The 6,199-nt window shown below is 49.8% G+C and overlaps 1 pseudogene; it reads left to right on the forward strand.

Moving 5' to 3' along the window:
- LOC107677939 (isoleucine--tRNA ligase, cytoplasmic-like) overlaps positions 1-6,199 on the forward strand; it is a 75,890-nt pseudogene that overhangs the window by 2,241 nt on the left and 67,450 nt on the right.

Here is a 6,199-nt window from a genome sequence, read left to right on the forward strand (position 1 = left end):
CCTGATGATGGCAGTAATGCACTGTTAAGTGCGGTTGCCAGTAAAAGAAGAAGACAGGCCTGTGCTATCAGACAGCTTGAGTCCTCAGATCTCTGTGCTCGTGTTAGCAGTGAGGATGATGATGGTTTACTCGTCTTACACTTTTAGGGACTCGTCCATGTGCTGTTGTGTATAAGATGAATCTGAACCCCAGTCTAATAGCTCATGTGATTTCTCTCGTGGCTTTGAAGAAGTTTTTATTCAGATGACAACAACTCCAACAGTGGTTTTGAATTCTAAGGAATAATTCACCCATGAATCTGATTTCTGTTCTCATTTGTGCCAAACCTGTCTTGTTTCTGTCATCAGTGAGTGAGGACTGAAGCTTGAGAAGCCCGTCAGTGTTGTGAGTTGAAAGCTACTTCTGTGTGTGTGTGAGAGAGTGTGAGTGTGTGTGAGAGAGTGTGAGTGTGTGTGAGAGAGTGTGAGTGTGTGTGAGAGTGTGTGTGTGTGAGAGTGTGTGTCTGTGAGAGTGTGTGTCTGAGAGTGTGTGTCTGTGAGAGTGTGTGAGTGAGAGTATGTGTGAGTGAGAGTGTGTGAGTGAGAGTGTGTGTGAGTGAGAGCGTGTGAGAGCGTGTGAGTGCGTGTGAGTGCGTGTGAGAGCGTGTGAGTGTGTGTGAGTGTGTGAGAGTGTGTGTGAGAGTGTGTGTGAGTGTGTGTGAGTGTTGAGTGAGAGTGTGTGTGAGTGAGAGCGTGTGAGTGTGTGTGAGAGCGTGTGAGTGTGTGAGTGTGTGAGTGTGTGTGAGTGAGAGTGTGAGAGTGTGAGTGTGCGAGTGTGTGTGAGTGAGAGTGTGTGTGAGAGTGAGAGTGTGAGAGTGAGAGTGTGTGTGAGTGAGATTGTGTGTGAGAGTGTGTGTGTGAGAGTGTGTGTGTGAGTGAGTGTGTGTGTGAGAGAGAGTGTGTGTGTGTGTGTGAGAGTGAGAGTGTGAGAGTGAGAGTGAGAGTGTGAGAGTGAGAGTGAGAGTGTGAGAGTGAGAGTGAGAGTGTGAGAGTGAGAGTGAGAGTGTGAGAGTGAGAGTGAGAGTGTGAGAGTGAGAGTGAGAGTGTGAGAGTGAGAGTGAGAGTGTGAGAGTGAGAGTGAGAGTGTGAGAGTGAGAGTGAGAGTGTGAGAGTGAGAGTGAGAGTGTGAGAGTGAGAGTGAGAGTGTGAGAGTGAGAGTGAGAGTGTGAGAGTGAGAGTGAGAGTGTGAGAGTGAGAGTGAGAGTGTGAGAGTGAGAGTGAGAGTGTGAGAGTGAGAGTGAGAGTGTGAGAGTGAGAGTGAGAGTGTGAGAGTGAGAGTGAGAGTGTGAGAGTGAGAGTGAGAGTGTGAGAGTGAGAGTGAGAGTGTGAGAGTGAGAGTGAGAGTGTGAGAGTGAGAGTGAGAGTGTGAGAGTGAGAGTGAGAGTGTGAGAGTGAGAGTGAGAGTGTGAGAGTGAGAGTGAGAGTGTGAGAGTGAGAGTGAGAGTGTGAGAGTGAGAGTGAGAGTGTGAGAGTGAGAGTGAGAGTGTGAGAGTGAGAGTGAGAGTGTGAGAGTGAGAGTGAGAGTGTGAGAGTGAGAGTGAGAGTGTGAGAGTGAGAGTGAGAGTGTGAGAGTGAGAGTGAGAGTGTGAGAGTGAGAGTGAGAGTGTGAGAGTGAGAGTGAGAGTGTGAGAGTGAGAGTGAGAGTGTGAGAGTGAGAGTGAGAGTGTGAGAGTGAGAGTGAGAGTGTGAGAGTGAGAGTGAGAGTGTGAGAGTGAGAGTGAGAGTGTGAGAGTGAGAGTGAGAGTGTGAGAGTGAGAGTGAGAGTGTGAGAGTGAGAGTGAGAGTGTGAGAGTGAGAGTGAGAGTGTGAGAGTGAGAGTGAGAGTGTGAGAGTGAGAGTGAGAGTGTGAGAGTGAGAGTGAGAGTGTGAGAGTGAGAGTGAGAGTGTGAGAGTGAGAGTGAGAGTGTGAGAGTGAGAGTGAGAGTGTGAGAGTGAGAGTGAGAGTGTGAGAGTGAGAGTGAGAGTGTGAGAGTGAGAGTGAGAGTGTGAGAGTGAGAGTGAGAGTGTGAGAGTGAGAGTGAGAGTGTGAGAGTGAGAGTGAGAGTGTGAGAGTGAGAGTGAGAGTGTGAGAGTGAGAGTGAGAGTGTGAGAGTGAGAGTGAGAGTGTGAGAGTGAGAGTGAGAGTGTGAGAGTGAGAGTGAGAGTGTGAGAGTGAGAGTGAGAGTGTGAGAGTGAGAGTGAGAGTGTGAGAGTGAGAGTGAGAGTGTGAGAGTGAGAGTGAGAGTGTGAGAGTGAGAGTGAGAGTGTGAGAGTGAGAGTGAGAGTGTGAGAGTGAGAGTGAGAGTGTGAGAGTGAGAGTGAGAGTGTGAGAGTGAGAGTGAGAGTGTGAGAGTGAGAGTGAGAGTGTGAGAGTGAGAGTGAGAGTGTGAGAGTGAGAGTGAGAGTGTGAGAGTGAGAGTGAGAGTGTGAGAGTGAGAGTGAGAGTGTGAGAGTGAGAGTGAGAGTGTGAGAGTGAGAGTGAGAGTGTGAGAGTGAGAGTGAGAGTGTGAGAGTGAGAGTGAGAGTGTGAGAGTGAGAGTGAGAGTGTGAGAGTGAGAGTGAGAGTGTGAGAGTGAGAGTGAGAGTGTGAGAGTGAGAGTGAGAGTGTGAGAGTGAGAGTGAGAGTGTGAGAGTGAGAGTGAGAGTGTGAGAGTGAGAGTGAGAGTGTGAGAGTGAGAGTGAGAGTGTGAGAGTGAGAGTGAGAGTGTGAGAGTGAGAGTGAGAGTGTGAGAGTGAGAGTGAGAGTGTGAGAGTGAGAGTGAGAGTGTGAGAGTGAGAGTGAGAGTGTGAGAGTGAGAGTGAGAGTGTGAGAGTGAGAGTGAGAGTGTGAGAGTGAGAGTGAGAGTGTGAGAGTGAGAGTGAGAGTGTGAGAGTGAGAGTGAGAGTGTGAGAGTGAGAGTGAGAGTGTGAGAGTGAGAGTGAGAGTGTGAGAGTGAGAGTGAGAGTGTGAGAGTGAGAGTGAGAGTGTGAGAGTGAGAGTGAGAGTGTGAGAGTGAGAGTGAGAGTGTGAGAGTGAGAGTGAGAGTGTGAGAGTGAGAGTGAGAGTGTGAGAGTGAGAGTGAGAGTGTGAGAGTGAGAGTGAGAGTGTGAGAGTGAGAGTGAGAGTGTGAGAGTGAGAGTGAGAGTGTGAGAGTGAGAGTGAGAGTGTGAGAGTGAGAGTGAGAGTGTGAGAGTGAGAGTGAGAGTGTGAGAGTGAGAGTGAGAGTGTGAGAGTGAGAGTGAGAGTGTGAGAGTGAGAGTGAGAGTGTGAGAGTGAGAGTGAGAGTGTGAGAGTGAGAGTGAGAGTGTGAGAGTGAGAGTGAGAGTGTGAGAGTGAGAGTGAGAGTGTGAGAGTGAGAGTGAGAGTGTGAGAGTGAGAGTGAGAGTGTGAGAGTGAGAGTGAGAGTGTGAGAGTGAGAGTGAGAGTGTGAGAGTGAGAGTGAGAGTGTGAGAGTGAGAGTGAGAGTGTGAGAGTGAGAGTGAGAGTGTGAGAGTGAGAGTGAGAGTGTGAGAGTGAGAGTGAGAGTGTGAGAGTGAGAGTGAGAGTGTGAGAGTGAGAGTGAGAGTGTGAGAGTGAGAGTGAGAGTGTGAGAGTGAGAGTGAGAGTGTGAGAGTGAGAGTGAGAGTGTGAGAGTGAGAGTGAGAGTGTGAGAGTGAGAGTGAGAGTGTGAGAGTGAGAGTGAGAGTGTGAGAGTGAGAGTGAGAGTGTGAGAGTGAGAGTGAGAGTGTGAGAGTGAGAGTGAGAGTGTGAGAGTGAGAGTGAGAGTGTGAGAGTGAGAGTGAGAGTGTGAGAGTGAGAGTGTGAGAGTGTGTGTGAGTGAGAGTGTGAGCGTGAGAGCGCGAGAGAGTGTGAGTGTGTGTGTGAGAGTGAGAGTGTGAGAGTGTGTGTGAGAGAGAGTGTGAGAGTGTGTGTGTGTGAGTGTGTGTGAGTGAGAGTGTGTGTGAGTGAGAGTGTGTGTGAGTGAGCGTGTGAGAGCGTGTGAGTGTGTGTTAGAGTGTGTTAGAGTGTGTGAGAGTGTGTGAGTGTGTGTGAGAGTGAGAGTGAGAGTGTGAGAGTGAGTGAGAGTGAGAGTGTGAGAGTGAGAGTGAGAGTGTGAGAGTGAGAGTGAGAGTGTGAGAGTGAGAGTGAGAGTGTGAGAGTGAGAGTGAGAGTGTGAGAGTGAGAGTGAGAGTGTGAGAGTGAGAGTGAGAGTGTGAGAGTGAGAGTGAGAGTGTGAGAGTGAGAGTGAGAGTGTGAGAGTGAGAGTGAGAGTGTGAGAGTGAGAGTGAGAGTGTGAGAGTGAGAGTGAGAGTGTGAGAGTGAGAGTGAGAGTGTGAGAGTGAGAGTGAGAGTGTGAGAGTGAGAGTGAGAGTGTGAGAGTGAGAGTGAGAGTGTGAGAGTGAGAGTGAGAGTGTGAGAGTGAGAGTGAGAGTGTGAGAGTGAGAGTGAGAGTGTGAGAGTGAGAGTGAGAGTGTGAGAGTGAGAGTGAGAGTGTGAGAGTGAGAGTGAGAGTGTGAGAGTGAGAGTGAGAGTGTGAGAGTGAGAGTGAGAGTGTGAGAGTGAGAGTGAGAGTGTGAGAGTGAGAGTGAGAGTGTGAGAGTGAGAGTGAGAGTGTGAGAGTGAGAGTGAGAGTGTGAGAGTGAGAGTGAGAGTGTGAGAGTGAGAGTGAGAGTGTGAGAGTGAGAGTGAGAGTGTGAGAGTGAGAGTGAGAGTGTGAGAGTGAGAGTGAGAGTGTGAGAGTGAGAGTGAGAGTGTGAGAGTGAGAGTGAGAGTGTGAGAGTGAGAGTGAGAGTGTGAGAGTGAGAGTGAGAGTGTGAGAGTGAGAGTGAGAGTGTGAGAGTGAGAGTGAGAGTGTGAGAGTGAGAGTGAGAGTGTGAGAGTGAGAGTGAGAGTGTGAGAGTGAGAGTGAGAGTGTGAGAGTGAGAGTGAGAGTGTGAGAGTGAGAGTGAGAGTGTGAGAGTGAGAGTGAGAGTGTGAGAGTGAGAGTGAGAGTGTGAGAGTGAGAGTGAGAGTGTGAGAGTGAGAGTGAGAGTGTGAGAGTGAGAGTGAGAGTGTGAGAGTGAGAGTGAGAGTGTGAGAGTGAGAGTGAGAGTGTGAGAGTGAGAGTGAGAGTGTGAGAGTGAGAGTGAGAGTGTGAGAGTGAGAGTGAGAGTGTGAGAGTGAGAGTGAGAGTGTGAGAGTGAGAGTGAGAGTGTGAGAGTGAGAGTGAGAGTGTGAGAGTGAGAGTGAGAGTGTGAGAGTGAGAGTGAGAGTGTGAGAGTGAGAGTGAGAGTGTGAGAGTGAGAGTGAGAGTGTGAGAGTGAGAGTGAGAGTGTGAGAGTGAGAGTGAGAGTGTGAGAGTGAGAGTGAGAGTGTGAGAGTGAGAGTGAGAGTGTGAGAGTGAGAGTGAGAGTGTGAGAGTGAGAGTGAGAGTGTGAGAGTGAGAGTGAGAGTGTGAGAGTGAGAGTGAGAGTGTGAGAGTGAGAGTGAGAGTGTGAGAGTGAGAGTGAGAGTGTGAGAGTGAGAGTGAGAGTGTGAGAGTGAGAGTGAGAGTGTGAGAGTGAGAGTGAGAGTGTGAGAGTGAGAGTGAGAGTGTGAGAGTGAGAGTGAGAGTGTGAGAGTGAGAGTGAGAGTGTGAGAGTGAGAGTGAGAGTGTGAGAGTGAGAGTGAGAGTGTGAGAGTGAGAGTGAGAGTGTGAGAGTGAGAGTGAGAGTGTGAGAGTGAGAGTGAGAGTGTGAGAGTGAGAGTGAGAGTGTGAGAGTGAGAGTGAGAGTGTGAGAGTGAGAGTGAGAGTGTGAGAGTGAGAGTGAGAGTGTGAGAGTGAGAGTGAGAGTGTGAGAGTGAGAGTGAGAGTGTGAGAGTGAGAGTGAGAGTGTGAGAGTGAGAGTGAGAGTGTGTGTGAGTGAGAGTGTGTGTGTGAGTGAGAGTGTGAGTGAGAGTGTGAGCGTGAGAGCGCGAGAGAGCGTGAGTGTGTGAGTGTGTGTGAGAGTGAGAGTGTGAGTGTGTGAGTGTGTGTGAGTGAGAGTGTGTTTGAGTGAGTGTGTGTGAGTGAGAGTGAGCGTGAGAGCGTGAGAGAGTGTGAGAGTATGAGCGTGAGAGTGTGTGAGCGTGAGAGTGTGAAAGTGTGTGTGAGTGAGTGTGAGCGTGAGAGCGTGTGAGAGTGTGAGCGTGAGAGTGTGAGTGTGTGTGAGAGTGAGTGTGAGAGTGAGAGTGTGAGAGTGAGAGTGTGAGAGTGAGTGTGTG

This window comes from Sinocyclocheilus anshuiensis, unplaced genomic scaffold (assembly GCF_001515605.1).
Source record: "Sinocyclocheilus anshuiensis isolate Anshui unplaced genomic scaffold, SAMN03320099.WGS_v1.1 scaffold1254, whole genome shotgun sequence".
Lineage (NCBI taxonomy): Eukaryota > Metazoa > Chordata > Actinopteri > Cypriniformes > Cyprinidae > Sinocyclocheilus > Sinocyclocheilus anshuiensis.